Genomic DNA, 19,070 nt, shown 5'->3' with positions numbered 1-19,070 from the left:
GAATATCCTTCCTTTCACCTTTTTTTTTACGTGAACCTAATCAGGACCAGGAAAAAAAAATATTTATACTCTAACTTTTCATTTACATTTAAATCAAATTATTAATACATGTACAAAGTAATTATTGGCCTTGAAAGCAAGAAAGGAACATGTTTTTAGGGTCTGAAAAATCAAACATTAAAATAATAAAACATAACTTAAAAGAGTGAGTGGGTTATTTCACAGCAACCTATTTAGTTCAGGAATTGTAGAAAAGAACAGAGACTCAGCTGAGATAAAATAAACAAAAATTGCATGATTAGGTGACCCTGGTAGAAGAAATGTTTTTCTGCTTTATTACTGATGACAGAAAGACCATAATAATTTTATTCAAAATGGTGGAGGATAAAATTAAAGGTTCTGAGATAGCCCTTCCTGACAACAGATTAAATTTCTGCCATCCTTAATGACATTTTGAAAATACTGAAGTTCTTTAATATGTTTCACTGATAAATCCTTGGTGAGTAGAAGGAATGTGAAATTTTCACCTTCAAGCAATTGATGAAACAGAAAAAACCCAAAGTAAGTAGCCTCCACTAGTATGATTATGGGAACAGTTCCAAATTCATTAAGTTGCATTTATACTTTGGACTGCATCTTGCATTTTAAATGTGTACCCAGCTACCAGCTTTTGCCCACTGGAGTCCATAGACATACTAGTAAAATTCATGAAGCTAGTACTTAACCAAATTTGAGAGCCATTGCTTAATTTAAATAGAGAATCCTTGTACAAAAAGAGATGACAATTATTTCATACATCACTAATTAACTGTCCTTTAATGGATAATAGCAATTCCTTCCTTCTAAAGCAGATGACTGCTTTTTTTTTTTTTTTTTTTTTTTTTTTTTGGTGAAAGAAAGGGTCTCTCACTATTAATCAAGAAGAGAAAATATATGACATCAAGAGCAGAAAGCTTGGTTAAAAAAAAATGTCAAATGCTCCAAATTTGGAGAAAAAAAATCCCAGGCTGAATTCATAGAACTGATACTTTGAGGAGGAGTCTACTTAATCTACTGATGAGTTGCAAAAAGCCTTGAGATTTTTATAGGTATCAAGACATTAGAACATTCTTTTTTTTTTTTTTTAACAGCAATACTCTAAAACAAGTATGGCTCAGAGGCTGATGCACTGCCACCAGCTTTAGCACATTTGCTGCAATCATGCCTTAGTACCACAGAAGCAATGAAAAATAGACAAGCAAATGCTAGGAGACTTCAGCTTTGCAATAACTGTTTTTCAGATGTTTCATAACTTTTTAGTAAAAGCAGAGTGAAAACAACAACAACAACAAGGCAGAGAATTTAATCTTGGGGGGTTTTAAGACATCTAAAAATATTTATTTCTGGGAAAGCATGTTTAGTACTGAAATTATTTTGTGCTACTTGTATTTTTATGTTATCTCTCCATACTTTTTTTAAAATTCTGTTAAGTGCTTACACCCACAAATAGTCACATACACTTACTTTTCAGTGTAGTTATTTTATTTCAGGGTTTTTTTTTTCAGAGGATTGCTGTGTTTTCTTTAGAGAATTATGCTAAAAATTCCTCATTTTTACATCCCTTTTTTGATACTTAGTTATGATTTGAAGATAGTTAGGAGAATAGTATAACATTCTTTCAGCTTGATTCACTATCAGTTTTATTACTTACTCTTTATCACATTTTCTCTTGTCAATCTGTCTCTCAGCCTTACTTTGCACATCTTGAAGGATTCATGTTTATCACATTCTGCCTATGAGGTCTTCTTGGTATTTATCAACAAAAGGTTCCTTTGTCAGGTGCTTATAGCTTTTCCAATAATTTAACTCTCCAGGCTGATATTCTTTATACTTGTCTCAAAATTTGTATCTTTAGGGGAAAAAAAAAAGATTTGTTCCCAAGTAGGTCTATCTAACATGCCAATCGTGGAAAAAAATAATAAAATCGGTGATAAACAACATATCATCATTCATAAGGAGAAGAGGAAGATTAATTTCTGTATTTTTATACTCTGTAGGAATGTCAATCAGTGCCAAAAGCATTTAAGATCTGTAAAACTATCATTCAATTTATCAGTCTTGAAATATGTCTGCAAAATTGTAGCCACAGCCACTGAAATCTACCTGAAGAGTAATGAGCACGAGCAGCCTACATCATGAGAAGTTTGAAGTGCTATATGTAACCTCTCAAATTGATAGGTTTATGTAAATGTATATGTTTGTGTGTGGAGCATCAATATCTAGATATCCAGAACTTTCTGCAACTACTGTGTGAAAAGATTGAGATCTGAATATTTACTACTCTCTTAACCTTTCTGTACTGTTCATTTGGCATCTCATTCTTTTTCTGTTGTTTTCCTGACATTTTGATCTTTTCTGTTAGAAAACATCAAGTGTTTGTTTTATCCCTAAATAAAATACCAGTCAAAATCATTCATTACAGATGATGTTAAAGTGATATAGTTCTAGCTTTTTGCATAATGTAACTTGAATTATGGGGTGGAGGGAGTGGAGGAAGAGTGCAGGGGAATGAAGTAGAAAAAGAGAAAACTAAGAAAGAAAAACTTAGCTTAATTTAAATATTATTTTAAGAAATCAGTGTCAGTGCAGGTGTGGTATTCTGAAGACAGGAGATGCCACGGTTAGCATCAGTATTCATCTTCAGCTCATTTCCAATGTGTTCATGATTCTTGAAAGAATCTTTAGTAACATGGATATATAAGACCACTTTCTCATCTGAACAAATAGGAGTCGCTTGTAAACCAGAAGCTGACCACATGTAATAACCACTCACAGAACAAACATTTGTCAGGGACCAGAGGGCCATTTCTAGCTCCCAGCAGCTTTTATTTTTCCTTAATGAAAGCATAGGAAACACTAAAATTACCAAGCATAAAATGTAAACTGGGCTATATACACCCACAATTTCTGCTCTCCTAGCTGACTTCCTAGATGGACCCTGAACCCATGTTATAAATCACATTTTCTCCAGCCTCTGGATCTATCTTCTGATGTTCTTACTGGATGTACAGTGAGTTTCTTTCTACCTTTTCCACTATGCCATAGTTAACTCAAATTATCTTTGTTTTACAATACTCCAGGTACCACCATGTTTAGTAGTTTCTGGACTGTAAGAGAGCCATGGAAACCAGACTTCAATGCATTTTGAAATGGTTTATCCACAAGAACATTTTGTATTGCTGAGTTTTATAGTCAGAACTGAACAGAGGTAACCTTAAAAAGTTCACAATAGGCAATAGGCAAGGTGAATGACCCACATGCAATTTCCACTGTTGTTTTAATTTTAAATGATACTGTTTTCTGCCTCACAATGTGGCACTGTTTTAAAAGCATTGGCTTTCTTGAAATCACTAAGGTATGCTTGGATCATTCTTATGTTATAATAACAACAAATGAAAATGTAGGGAAAAGATCTCCAATTATTGTTATTATTTGCTTACTAATGAGTTGTAGGTTAATCAAGTGTTCAATTTCAGTTATTTAGAGGTAAGTTCTTTCCTCCAGCTGCAATTGAAAAGAATAATTTTTATAAAAGTCATTAAAACTTTGGCAGTTTTACATCTATTCAATTTATAAAGCATTTACCTTGCCCTGAACATTGGCTTTTCCTTCATTTTGCATCATCAGAGGTCAATGTAATTGTAACCAACAATATATGACCAACTTTTGAGATGTCCTTCAGCTTCATTTTTTTTGCTCATCTACTGCAATTACTCCACTGCACAGCATCCTAAGATAGACCTTCTTCCTCTGTGCCACTTTAACAGAACTGAAGGGGAAACAAGTCTGCAGTCTTCCTTTCCTAGAAGCAGGTGCAGCTGTTTTGTGTTTTTGTCCTCAGTGGTGAAGTAAACTGAACACTTATGCTAGCCGTAACAACATAGTGGTAGGAGAAAAATGTAGAATTAAACATAGGCAAATTTTTTAATTTATGCATGTATTTACTATCCTCTGAAAAGTAATTTCTCCCTTTTCTCTGGTAAAAATAGAAGTAGGCAGCTTTCCTTTCTCAAAGCATTTTTCTCCCACTACAAATTTTGTTGCATCTTGAACTGATTCTCTAGTCAGTAAGTCTCATACAGTTTTACCATACTTGCTTTCCTGTTTACTATACTTGCTGTCAACATCTGACTTTGTCATGTTTAGCTATGTCCCTGTAGGTCTGAGACACTCATTTGTGTTCTGTATACCTTTTTTTTTAAATTTTCATTTACCTGCTCTTGTAATAGTTTTTCAGACTCACCTCTTTCCCTTAAGAATAGCTCATTGAAGATATAAGATCCTTAATGATGATTTATGGTTGCCTCCCAAAAGCTTAACAGCCAGTCTTTTGTGACCTCATTTCACAGAGCTGTGTGCAATCCTCATGACCTTGCTGTTTGCTCTCTCCTTCCAGAGAGGCATTTTCTTTAACACTAGCCACTCCCATTGTAAGTTTTTTTCAATTCATTATGAAAAATATTAGGGAAGGAAATCTTGAACCTCTGTCACAGTTCTGAGAGCCATCTTCCCCTCTCATTCCAATCTATGTGTACATTTTTCATGCTTTGTCACAAGCCTGCAGGCAAGAAGGAGAATCCCTGCCATCTCTGAGCTAATACATAATTTTAGGGGAGTAGTAATTTGCATATGCATTCTCTTCTGTGGTGTTTATACATGCATAAGCACATGCACAGAAATGAGTTACACAAGACTGAAATTATAACTGGGGACACCCCAGTTGTGTAGTCTGGAGAAAAGGCTGTAGGGAGGCCTTATCACTTTCTACAACTATCTGAAAGAAGGTTGTATCAAGATCAGAGCCAATCTTTTTCCCCAAATAACAAGTGACGGGACAAAAGGAAATGGTCTCAAGTAGTGTCAGGGGAAGTTTAGATTGAAGATTAGGAAAAAATTCTTCACTAAAAGCATTGTAAAGCATTAGGCTGTACAATGAAAAGGTGGAGTCACCATCTTTAGAGGTATATAAGATGTATGGATGCGTTGCTGAGGGACATGGTTTAGTAACAGAATTGGCAGTATTAGGTTAATGGTTGGACTCAATCTATTAGGGTTGTTTGTTTGTTTGTTTGTTTCTACCTAAGTGGATGAATGATTCTAAATAACTCAGGTAAGGTGTGTAGTGTGCAACATATGTGCCCCTCTGTAAAGAGAATTTGGTCATCCCTGAGGTATGAGCAACTCATCCACTGTAATTCCAGAAATATATGCAGAAAGTACATGCAGAAAAAAAGAGACTTTTGGATCCTTTTTAACTGATGTCAATGGAGTAACCAGAAGTATGCAACTTGCCACCAATTCATACTGCCTAACCACTCTGCTGTGCATGAAGCCACCCTTGCTATTAAATATCTTTATGTGCATCTGTAAATAGATCCTGTGTTAGATTTGGGACATAATAATACAGTTGCAAGTGATTCTTTAAAACCAGTTTGAAATAAAGGTTTTATTGTCCTCTGAGGTGTGCATTAACTATCTAATCTAGAAAAGTGGATAAAACTGAAGATAGAAAAATGAGGAAATTATAAAAAAGGGCAATTTATTAGAAGTGAAGATTGATATATATTGTTTGATAGGAAACTTATTGGACTTATTATCATTTAACATACATGCAAAAAACAAAGAAATTCATGCCCTTATTAGATTACTGAACTCTGCATTGAGACAAGCTTTTTATTGTCTTTTTTTTTTTTTTAAGTGAGAAGTATTTCTGCAGACATAGCTTATGTGTGTAAGTTACTGTGAACACAGATTGCCATCAATTTCAGAAGAAAAAAACACAACAGACAGCAGCATAGAGGTAGTGGTTACAAAAAAGTAAATCCCACGCTTAAATCCATAGCTTAAGGTTAAGACAAACAACATTGCTTCACAGCAGGATTCTTTTGTGATTTTTTCCTATTTTCTTCTGTTTATAGCTCTTCCCAATCAGTCAGATGTGGACAGCAGGGTTTCACAGGGTCGACTGCATACAGTTCATCTATACAGAACTGGAAGCTGACTTTTGAATAACTATGCTGGGTTATTAGTCAAGCCATAGAGTAACACTTTTCTAGGTAGATACTGCTATTTAAAATTTTAAGACAATTATTTCTAGAATGTTGTCCATAACAAATGATTGCAAAATACTTAGGGAGATATAGTTGCTTCCTTACACATGGCAAGATGTTAGGAGGATAATTGCAGTTAAAATTGGGAGATTCCATGTTTGAAATTCAGTTTGCTGAAATTTTGCTATTTCAGAGGAAAAGAGAACATTATCTCCAATACAACAATCCAAATAAAAGCATTTATATATATATATATATGTATATAAAGATAGTTCAAATAATTAAGTAAGAATATGGAATTTAATAAGAACAGGGAATCTAACAAGTGTGTTTGGAAAACATATACAGTCCCTAATTACCATTGTCACTTCTTTTGCATTCCCTGAGAGATGGACTTAGTTTCAATCAAATCTAAGAAGAAATTCCTTTTTATCAATGATCAGTGTTCATCTGTAAAGTTGCTGGTTAAATTCAGTGACAAATCCTAGTTCCTGATTTCCGGACTATGTGCTCAGCTTATGCCAAGGGGAACATCTACCAACAATACAACCAAGAGTGCACCAGATGTTTATCTTTCCTTGGATTGCAACATCTTTCTACCCTACCCAACAGGCTGTGCACCTTCAAATGCCCTAGCACACACTCATAATAGACCTCACACCCTCAGCTTCATCTCATAACAAATTACTTAAATAGACACCAGTTTCTTTGTACACTTTATTTTGGACTGGAGGGACTCATCTTGAGCAAAGTGCATTTTTTTCACTCTGGCTGTTGGTCTGAGAGTCAGATCTGTTTTCTTGATGTATGTGCTGTGTTGGTGTGATCTAAAAGACTAGCAAGAAGGGGGAAATGAAGCTCAGCATCGCTGTTTTCAGCACTAAAGCTCACTTTTAACTAGTTGTCTCTGCAGAGCAGTGCACTGCTAAAATACAGTAGTGGGCTGACAGAAATATTAGATGAAGCCATAATGATGTAAAGCATTTTAACATTCCATTTGCTGAGCTAAGGGCTCAAGATTATAATGCTACATTGCACTGGCATATCATGCAAAAGAAGCTCATGTTTCCTTTAATAAGTCAAGCTATTACTAATTCAGATACTTCTTAAAGAAGCCAAGCTATGATTATGGAGACAGTGGTTCTGTTTTTTCCAATAGTTAACCAGAAAAATCCAGACTTTCTTACTTTCCTTCATTGATGTATTTCAAACAGATTTTGTTGTATTTTGGAGAGTCCTCTAGATTTATTACACTTATTAATGAGTTAGTTCTGCACACAGTATTTCTTCCACTATGCTAAAGTAGGTTGCATGTATTTTCATTTCATCATATCTGTTTGTGATATCGTATCTATCTTTAAATGATAACCATAAGACTATGGTTACATTGGATGCAACTGATTTAAAACCAAACCAAACCAAAACAAATGCACAAACAAACAAAACAACAACAAAAACCAAGTAGAAGAGTAAAAAACGCCAAACAATTCAACTCCTACACATCTGCACTGAATGTATCTGAGGCAGAAGTAATTAGTCCTACTCAGATCAAAAGAAAATAACCTTCCTTTCTAGAATGATTAATTTCTTTTAAATATATATATATATACTGCCAATGACATGACTAGTTCTATTGTGATTTTTTTGAATGTAAAAGTATAAAACATTCAACATAGCATATTATGGTGGTATATGAAAAGCCAAGGCTTAGAACTCTTAATCTAAATAATGCAATCAGTAATAATTAATAGAAATGCTATGGAAAAAGTAAATCAAAGCTTAATAGAAACAAAAGAAAACAAAACCAAACAAAAAGACAAACAAGCAAATAACAACAAGAAAAAACCCTACAAATCCTGTTAACATGAGAGGAACCAGTTTTGAAGGGGGGGGGGGAATAGTTTCAGTGCGATACTAAATGTTACTAAAGGCAGAGCCACCATTTACCTTCTTTGCTGCAAGGGCACATTAGTGGCTCCTGATCAAGAGAAAATCCAACATAGTAAAATGCCTGGATAATTTCCTCTATTCACATGATGAAGAGAAAGTAATGAAACATTTTTAAAGGATGAGACTTGCTATAAATTTTTATAACAGAAGAATATGCATGAGTAAGGAGTCTTAGTAAAGACGTGAGAGAACTGGCACAGATTTTATGTTTTAAAAATGCTTTTCTACTTTCATCTTCCAGTTGTGTATGAACTACTTTGCTCCCTTTGTTGATTTGATGGATATTTTCTGCTGTGTGTTTTGTCCTGCTTTGTAGCGTTTTGTTCTGCTTTGTAGTGTTTTGTTCCTATGACTTTGTTAATAGTTAATATTTTATTTCTGAAAAAGGGCAATTGAATACCTAAAAAATCAAGAAGAAATTATAGTCTTCACTGGAATACTTATTGCCAGTACTTGACAACTTTTGGTAGTCTGGGAGAAGAAAATATTTATTTGGAATATATTATGGAAAATTCTCAATTTAGCTTCATTAGTCTAAGTTACATATCACCTATTATGGATGGGATGCTATTAAGGACCTTAAAAATGCATTTTAAGAGAAATTTATAAAACATAGGTCCAAAATAGTTACTGTTAAATCATACATTCCTCTGTCAGCTGAATACGTTGCATTTTTAAACTGCAAGATTGCAGGGATATAATTGTGTCTCTGAACTCATGCAGAGCTTCCACCCTTGCCAGCCCCTAAGACAGTCAAATCTCTCATTCTTTTAAACTACTTGTAGGCCTTTATAGACCATAAATAGCAGGTTATAATAAAATAATAATAACAACAACAATAACAAAATTAGTTTGCTTTGTTTTTAAGCTGGTGGTGACAATGCAACAACAATACTCACTCACCTTCACATCTACTCCCTGTCTGATGGGATTCAAAATGGAAATACAGTAAAGTTATTCATGGCAGCTAGCTGGGAAGGGAAAGGGGCTACAAGGAATCTCTCAAAGCTATCTAATCTTTTAGAAAGTGTTAGAAGGACCTGGGCTACTAGTGGAGAACAACTTAATAGGTGTATTAAAGATGTTGATTTTTATTTATATCTGAACTGAATCTGAGTTTTGGCACCAGAGAACATTTAGAAGAAGAAAGGTGTTCAATTCAGGCAAACCCACTTTTTTAAGCCAGGCACTCTTATACTACAATAAAAAAAACAAATAAAACCCCCCAAAAACTAAAGTGTTAGTATCTCTATTCTGAGTAGCAGGATACTTTTACTAACTGCAAAATTTCAGTGTTCGGGTTATAACTTAAAGAAAACAACCAATTCTATATAACCTCTTGGAAGAAACACTACTTAAATGTCTAGAAAATATTCAGTCACTCTTGCTTTGAGTGAGGCTCCAGAAAGAGAGAATTGAAAATCTGGCATAGTTAGTCACATAGTGTTATTTCATGCTTCTTCCTTCCCAGTTTGTGATTTTTACCAGGAAAATAATGTATCTGAATTTGTACAGGGAACACATTTGTTAAACACGATAGTAGAAAAGCTGTTTCAAAATTACTTCCATCAGAAGGCAGCATATAATGACTTCAGAGAAAATGGCTATTTCATTCATAGTAAAAGAATTCAGTCCATAAAATTCACTCCAGACATGAGAGTAGAAAACATTAAATCACTATGGAATTGCAAATTTCATTCACAACCTCTCTCTTTCCCTTGTGCCAATAATGCACTCTTAGAAATGTTGAGTTTTGATCGAATTTTTATTCTTTTTTTTTTTTTTCTTTCCAGGCTACTGAAAACATTCATTTCAACATTGTGTTTCAAACCAACTGTAAAATAAATGATATTTATTTAAATAGTTTTCCCTTGTTATAAATATTATAATATTTTAATATATCATTATTTTAAGTCTTTAGCTCTGGAGGATCTAATTCTGTGAATATTACATATGCAGATTATCCTACTTATGTAGGATCCAATTTGCCTTTGTTGCTGCAGGGTGCACTGCTGATGCATGTTCAATTTGCTGTCCACCAGGACTCCTGGGCCCCTTTCAGCAAGGCTTCTCCCCACTCATACAGATCCTAGCCTCCACTGGGCTCTCTGGTTTTTTTGTCCCAGAGACGTTGCACTTGTCTTTGTAATAGTTCATATTATTCTTTCTAGCTCAATCTGCATATCAAGTGATCAAAGATTGAATCTTATTTTCCAAGAGAGATGGCTTTCCCAGATAGAACTGAAGTTTAAAAAAAAAAAAAAAAAAGGCAAAGATTGTAATTAAGGCACATAGAAAAGCTTGAAATGTTGGAGCTGCCTAAGAACCAAGTAATTTATTTTTCCAGAACAATCATGATAGAAAAGTGTTTTATTCTGTTGGGTTTGTTTCTTTATTTCTTTCTTTAACCAAGCATATTGTCCATTAAATGACACTTTGACAGTTTACATCGAATTAGTTGGTTGCAGTGTCTAATTATTTTGCAGCTTGTGGTAAATTTCATGTATGTATAGTTTACTTCTATTAATTTATAGTTATACTAAGGGGAACAAAAATAAAAATTTAATAATAACATTATAGAAGCCAAGAAGTGTATTGAACAATAGATGTTGCAACCTGAGAGTTCTCGAATACATTAAGTAATGTATCTTATAAAGTATATAAGTGACAGTAGGTATACAATGACACAGAATGCAATATATTGAACCATTATATAGTGTTGTCCATAGTTTATTAACAGTGAATGCCAGGCAGATTTAGAAGCTATTTCCTACTTTCAGTATTCTTCTTCTTAAAGAGTATTTTACCACTTAGTTTACCACTTTAAAAATTAACTGGTGAAAAATAGCAGTCACATAGATTGTGCAAAATGGCTTGTAAACTAATAATCTGTCAGATACTAATGATTTTAAGGCTTATGTTTGACTTCTATTTTCCAGCATGCAAGTTAAAGATTGGTTTAACAATAAACCTCTCCAAATTCTGTGACATTTCTCCTGGTTCACCTTCTTACATGAATACCAGTAGAATAAAATGGCAGAACTGAAAACCACCAACTCGGGTTTGAAGTCATTGCAGAGAAGTCAAAGCAAAATGAAAATTCTTTGCCAGCTGCTCCTGTTCCTAAAAAACTCTCAGAGGATAGCAAGGATGTAACTCATATGGGAGAAGTAGAGCCCACCAGCACAATAAATTCAAAAAGTCCATGTCTGTATATCTGCAGAGTTACTGCAACCATGTATAAGCATTTTTTATCATTGAGGAGACTATGCAGGAAAAATATTGTTGATCCAAGCCATTCCATACAATTTCTTCAAGAAAAGGACAATGTGTATCATCTGGCTCCAGCCCAAACCTTTCATTTATTCAGGCAAATTTCTGACCTATGGACTATGTTATAGCATTGTGACTCTTTCCAATCAAGGAAGAGCCACTTCAGGAGATGTCTGAAGTCACAAGTGCCTACTGTTACAACTGCTGTAACTACTACTACTACTGCCATTATGTTTCTTTTTACCTGGTTATTGCATTTTCTTTTCTCTAAAGGTGAAATGTAGCATGGTTTTATTGTTACCTCTCTCTGGAAATGTGGGGGGGTTACCTCTAAAAGGAAATTTCTCTGTGTGTGCCTGTCCTCATTCAAGCAGGCACTGGGTTGCCTTTTTGTCCTGTTGCTAAGAATCACAATGTCTCTGTTTTTCTGAAGATCTGGACACTTTCTTTCTATGTCTTGATTGATAATATATTCCTACCTCACAAGCATTCTGTGAGAAAAAAAAATATTAAAATATTGGTTTTCTGACAACAGAGCTCTATATAACTTAAAATAATATAATAAAAAAATCTGAGGATTATATTGAAGTGTAGTTTTGTTTGTAATAATTCATGTGGCCCTTAATAGGACTTACATTTTGCATAGCTTTTTGCAGAGAAACACTATCATCCCAGATGTAAATATCTACAGTGCATAATAAAGACAAACCCAGCCAAATAAATAAACAACAACTAATGTTTTAAGATCCAAATGGAACATGGTATTCCTCATCACTAAAATGGAAGTGTAAGTGCCATTCCCACAGCATGAGAAAAGTGTGTTTGTTTGTTTCCATTTCATATTTCCCTAAGGGCACTTTGCTCTGCCAGTATAATTAGGATGACATTTGGAGCTGCTGTATGTCAATGCAAGACTAAGAGACACTGTGCAGCTTGACAAGAGATTACGATGTCAAGTCAATTGCTGCTGCAATATCAATATTTATTCCCTTGCTCCTCGTGTCTTAGTTTCCTTCTTCTTTTTCTATGATACATAGAATAATATCTAAAAGCTATGCTGTTGTTGCATCATGTTTCTTTTTGCTTTTTCCCTGTTAATTTTGATCTAAATGGTGTTTAACCCTTTTACTGGTGCAATTACTTTCCTGGAATGAATTCTCAGTTGATTTAGTACAATGTTTCTATTCAGTTCTCTTTCTGAATTCAACAAAGAGTGACCTCAGAACTACAATGATATCTTTTGAGTTTTAATTACCTCAAAAGTGGGGAATACATTGCATACATACAATGGATTTGTGTTCACCATTAGTGAAGTAAAGTTTGAAAAAGATCATTTTTCAGATATAGAACTTATTAGAAACTTTGTAACTGATCACTTGAAGTACAGGGCTGGACTTTAAACAGGCAAAAATTACCAGAATCACGTAGCATTACCTGAGATTCCTGAAAATTTATTTTTGTGAACAGAAAAAGACAGCTGTGGTTAAGAGATCGTCCATGCTTCCTTTTACAGTGTAGCAGAAAAAAAAATTACCCTAAAGTGGTGTCAGATCATCAGCGTTTTTTCTGAGGAATAATACAATTACAATAAAGCACAGCAACACAGATGTTGGAGTTCAGAGCCAGCAGCGAAGCAATTACATTTAATTGATATTAGTTTAGCTTAATTAATTTTCTTTTATATTTGCCTGATTTTATTTAGAAAACATAATTATGTACACATTCTAAGAGAATGTTTCACTTTCTTAGAGCTATGTGTCTCTTTATATGCAGATCTATCTCATATTAAAACACAATATTATTGATAGGATCAGCCACCCAATTTAAGGAACTGTTGAGCTTCAATAAAATAACTCTTTTTTTTTAATCATATTTATTTTCTATATCACCACCATGAATTTTTTTCATGTATTGTTCGCTTAGCTTTTTATCACTTTGCTAGATAGCATTGACCCTTCCAGCCTTTATTTGTGTTTCTGTACCTCTCCAAGATATTTAATTGTGATTTAGCATTGTTCAGCTTCTGTTAACTAAAAGTATGCCTAATATTAATATCAAATTCTCTTAACTTCACTAATAAGCATAAGGTAAATACAAAAGAAAATAATGTTGTTTTCCTCTGTTTACACTAGGTGGTTCACAGGCATTTATCGTTGCCCTATTTTAAAGTGAGCTTTATGTCTAATGCATTATATGATGAGTCACCTTGGGAAATAATTGAACTTTCATGAAATAAGTCTAATTTTCTGTTTGTCTTGTTCAGTGTTTTATTTTTACTGACACTTAACCGTTTGCACAGAGCTTCAGACACCTTCGACTTTTTAATAATAACTTTTTATGCATTGAAAGAGAAAAATGGGAGTGTTGTGGAGAGAGAACAGTGGAGCCCTTAGAATTATAGTGTTATACTACAGTATGCTCTATTCTAAAGCAAATGGTGGTCATAGAAAATGTTTCACATGGGTGTTTATAAACCTATCTCGGTTGGGCTTCCATTATCATCATTATAAGGAGACAATTTCTTCCAGAAGGCAAATTACAGATGAGCTTGAAACTAGTTCAGTTTGGGCACATAAGAGCTAGGAAGCCAGAAAACACTGGCTATCTTCAGTGACTTTGGTAAGACAGGTATTTCCACGGGCTTGTTGCATGATGGGACAGCTATTCATTCATTCATGATAGCCTTAGGGCTACACAGTTCACCCATTTTAGATAGCTTGCTTGCGATGCCTCTTGTAAACTTGAGAAGACACATGTCTGTCTTTATTAACAGCTATATTAAATGCACCATCAAATCTTTTAGGTATCTAAAAGTTAGTCAGGAAGAAAATCGCTTTAAATTAGAATTCTCTTCATTGACTAAAATTGATCACAGAAGAAACTTAGGTTAGATTTGAACTAAGCTTTATGTGTACTTCCCCTAAATAACCCCAGGAATTTTAAATTAGTCTATATGTCACAGAAAAAAAAATCTGTTTCTTTACTAAAGAAGAATATCTAACATTTATGATTTCTTTTAAGTTCCTCAGCAATCCTGAGTTACTGTTTTTCTTACTTTGAACAAGGATGTTTCTCTTTTTTGTCAAACAGAATGTCACCAATCCTTTCTGTAAAGTTTTGTGTGCTGCTATAATTATGGTGTCATCATAGCTGAGTGAAGCAACTCTGAAACCACAGACATTTGAGAAGAGCCTAAGATAATTATGTTATTACTTTAACCTTAAGCAATGACAGCTACGTAAGTGAAATCTTAATTTTTAGGATAACTTCTTGTATTCAGTTTAAGTTGGAAACAAAAGCCAAGCTTTTAGGTTGTGAAACAGGACACTGCTGTCTTGTAAAACTGTATTGAGAACTTCTGCATCTTCTTCTGAAACTGAGCATTCAAAATTGTATTAGCATAGCCAACATGATTAAAGAGATTAAAATACACTGTTCCTTGTGTGCATTAAGGTAACTTCATGATTTAAAATATTTACCTTTTTATGACTAGATGCAATCAGTTGCTCAATGCTTAAAGGTTTGGCTTTATGAGTGAATTTATCTACTGTAAGTTTTTGCAAATTGTAACAATTTATATGTAAAAAATGAAACAAACCCAATATGTGCCCAATATGTGTATGTGCCCAATCTTTCAAATTGGATTGCCAAATGGCAAAAATCAATAGGTTTTACTGAAGTTCCTGTATAAATAATGATCTTACTTTCAAAGTATATATACAATACTGGGTTAGTTTGTTTGTTTGTTCATTTGTTTGTTTTTATGGGATAGTACTTGCTCAACTCTTTTGGTAAATAAAACATTGTTAAGGTACATCAGTATGGAAGAAGCCAACTTTGAAGTCCTAAAGGTTATCTTAGCTTCATGCCAAGTTAAAAGGCTTTTCATTACCCTCTTGAAACTCTGGTTTGTTCTTGTTTTGTTTGGTTTTGTTTTGTTTGTTTGTTTTCAAATGCAAACTTGGTTTTGTTCTTTTGTTCTCTACAGGTTTCTTGTATCACCTTGTTTATGTACTATTTTTAGATCTTTATTTGTTTTCATTTTGTGTCACATTTTCCTTCATGTTAAACTTTCTTTAACTTTTTTATAGAAACATTTACCTTACATTTTAATATTTATGTTATGAAATCAAATAGAAAAATTACTTATCAAAATAAAGCCTTTTTTTTCTACCTCCTCTAATTATAATTGAATATGCATGACAGTCAAATGCAAGAAATGCTTTTTTTTTTTTTCCTTATGTTACAAGAAAAGATTCCTAGAGATTGATTTAAGACTAAATCTGTTCCATTTTGGCTTTTGGACTCCAGGAAAGTTTAAACCACAACAGAAATAGCTATTAAAACAATTCACATTTCTGATCTTACCTTTTTTTGATGTAGAGTACTCCTACCACTTGTGCACTGATGTTGACAATTATTTTATAGGAACATATCCATATTTTCCCTTTTAATGGAAGCTGTGAGTTTGGTTCTACCTTCAGGCTGGGATAGCACTGGGGAAATAATTAATTTTCATAACATTGTTATAACAAGTGAGCTGTAATTATACACAACTTGCTTTTAAATACTCCTTTAGCATGAAAGGATCAGTGATAGCAGGAAGATTTTATTCTTAGCACTTTCAACCACCTTTTTTTTCTCTACTGATTTATCTAGTGTATTAGAATTTTTCTAAGCATGTGCTGTTGGAGGTATTTTTTTACCTTTAGGTTCCTTTATTTGAAACTATTTTCATAAGCATTAGCTCCTAATCTATTGTAGAGACCTCTAAACTATGAAGCACTTTCCCACTAATGCCTTTCCCCATGGCTGTGCCGTGATTATATCTGAAGCAATTTTTGCATGGTTTATTTATTTTATTCTCATATACATTGAATTGACTTGAGAGCTGAAGAACAAATACATTACAGAAGCAGTTTGGAAAGAGGCTGAGTAGGAAGCACTGAGCATTTCTTGTTAATAAAAAGCTCGCAATTCACACTGTACCATTTAGGAACAAATAATGAAGGCTTTGGGGCAAATAAAGACATTCTGATGTATACTGAATGAACATTAATTTTGTGGTCATTCACATTCAGAAAGGCTGAAATGATGCCTAAAATGAACTAGGAGAGGAGATACCAGAATGATCATCAAATTGGATTGTCTGTCTGAAAAGAGGAAAGGAAGCTTGAGAAGACATAGAGATACCATCACCAAGTGTAGACAAGAAGGTAAGGAAAAATAAATTAAACCAATAGCATTAATACTAGAATACACGAGTTGTATGTTAATGTGTTTAGGCTAGAAATTGGAAGAAGGATTCTATTTATCAGAGAAATTAGGTTCTGAAAAAATAGTCCAATAGAGGAGCTGTTAAAAAGTGAGTTGGTTTTATATGCAACCCATAGCATTTTGGAAAGAAGTTGCTATGATATGGGCTTCTTTAGTATAAGGAAGGATATTGGGCAAGTAGGACTGATGAACAGAAGAAAAGAACATGTTGCAGTCTAAGCAACATGAGGGGATTTATTCACACATAGTTTCCAGTGGTTTATTTAATAAAGTAGTATTTTTTGTCATTAACATTGTGCAAGGATTAGGTAAAGGAAAAATGGAAGATGGGTGAGTAATAATTAATAATGTAAAATATGCTTGCCTAATGCTCTTCATCTTTTCTAGACTGCTTCATAAATTTGTTGTTTATTTAATATACACAAAATATACACATGTATAAAGAAAATTCTAAGATGCTGAAATATTATCTTGGGTTGCATAAAAATAGTTTGCATAAATAGAAATAGTTTTTGAAGTATTTTGGTTTTCAAAAATCTTAAATACATTTAAAATCTGTGTATCTGAACTACTGAGAGGAAAGTCTGAAATATGAATGTATGTTGGGAGAAATGAGCAACTGGAAAATAATTCTCCTAGCCTTAACGAATCAAAACTAAAATGTCTGAAAATGCAGTCATTTCTGACATCCCTGCAACATTTAGACAACGGTCTTTTTGTTTGTTTGGGCTTTTTTTGTGTGTGTGTTTGGTTTTTGTTGCTTTTGTCACTTAACAGTGTCAGCTGGGAAAATCAAGCTAGTCTACTGTTTAGTTTTCCTGCAACATTTGTCAGACAACATTTTTTATTTATTATATTCTTATTTTCATCCTGAAGTGCTGATGTTGATGAGAAATACATTTAGGCCAAGTAGCTGATGCAAGAGTGTAGCTATCGATTACATTTACAACATAATTTGCCTGTGACTTTATGGTTGTTATTAGAACTGCCCCTTTTACCCACAGGGGTTAATTAGCATTTGCTACTTCATCGAAGCTCATAATGGAACCCAATGGCCAGAAGGTAACTGGAGGGTCCATTTTAATAATCTTGTTTGCCGTGACACTTCCTTTTATATTAAAAATAATTTACTTACTCATCTAGTTGCCTTGAAAGATTTAACGCTGTTGAAATTATTCCCACCCCCAGTGTAAAATCAGGAAAACATTTAAAAAATGTAGCAATTAATGGTCTTATATTAATTTTCAGCGTTTAGATGTAGGTGGACTAAAACAGAGAGAAAGAACTCATGAATTTATGAATGTTATGTTCTATTTTGGGATAGGTTTCTAGTATGCAATATTCACACACCTACAAAGTCAGCTGATGGTGTTCATGGATTCTATCGAGCACAGCTACTTCTCTATCAGTACTACACAATAAACACTGATCCTGGTTATCAAAATCCTAGTTTATTCATAAATAGTTCCTGACTTTCTTTTCTAGATTCCTCATGTTGATTTCATTGTCTTATATTCACTTCAGAAATCTAATCCTATCTGTTTTACCTAAATATGAAAGGGGCCTTCTTTCTTCATTCTTCATCTATAATATTCAGTGAATTGTCATAGAAGATATTGGAGTTGTCTAGAAAAACATTTGTTCTAAGTCTAGGGACCAAAACTTGAAACTGCTCTTATGTATTTTCTTGCATAATATGTTTTTGTCATTCATCCTCAGTCAATCTACATTCATATATTTGGGTTTGTGTTTGCTATTATCTTTTATGAAGCTGATTTAAGACTTGTACATTTATTAATGCCTTTTAATTAAAGCTTGTAAACATTCAAAGATTTTTTTAATATCTGCTTCTCATTGGAGGACTGTTTCTTATTATTATTCCAAGTTCAGTAAATACTCTGTGTTTACCTTCTTCAGACTCTGGGGATAGCATTATTATTTCTGAGTTTTTAGTTTTTTAGATACAGACACTGGGGATAGCATTATTATTTCTGAGTTTTTAGGTTTTTTGATATTTAATATCGGGGACTTGGAAACCAAATTTCAGACATCTGCATACCCACAAATCTCTTAAAATCTCTTTCCAAATCTGACCTCAAAGTTTAAAAATATTTACTCTGTTATGTGTGCTTTTAAAAGAAGTTCTTCTGGGAAGCAATATTCTCAGGATTTGTTTATATCATCCAAAGGATTTCAATAGAATTTTAACTAGTAAATTTTACAGGAAAAAGGTACTAATGAGTTTGTGAAGTCCATTGGTAAATAAAGAAGGCTGACCAGGGGGGTTGTGGAGTCTTCTTCTCTGGAGGCTTTCAAAACCCACCTGGATGCATTCCTGTGCAGACTACCCTAAGTGATCCTGCTCTGGCAGAGGGGTTGGACCTGATGATCTCTTGAGGTCCCTTCCAACCTCTGAGATACTGTGATACTGTGAAGGCTGCTTTCTGTGCATTTCACATACAGACTATAGCCATCTAGCTT

This window comes from Indicator indicator, chromosome 9 (assembly GCF_027791375.1).
Source record: "Indicator indicator isolate 239-I01 chromosome 9, UM_Iind_1.1, whole genome shotgun sequence".
Taxonomy (NCBI): Eukaryota; Metazoa; Chordata; class Aves; order Piciformes; family Indicatoridae; genus Indicator; species Indicator indicator.
This window is presented reverse-complemented; position numbering follows the sequence as displayed.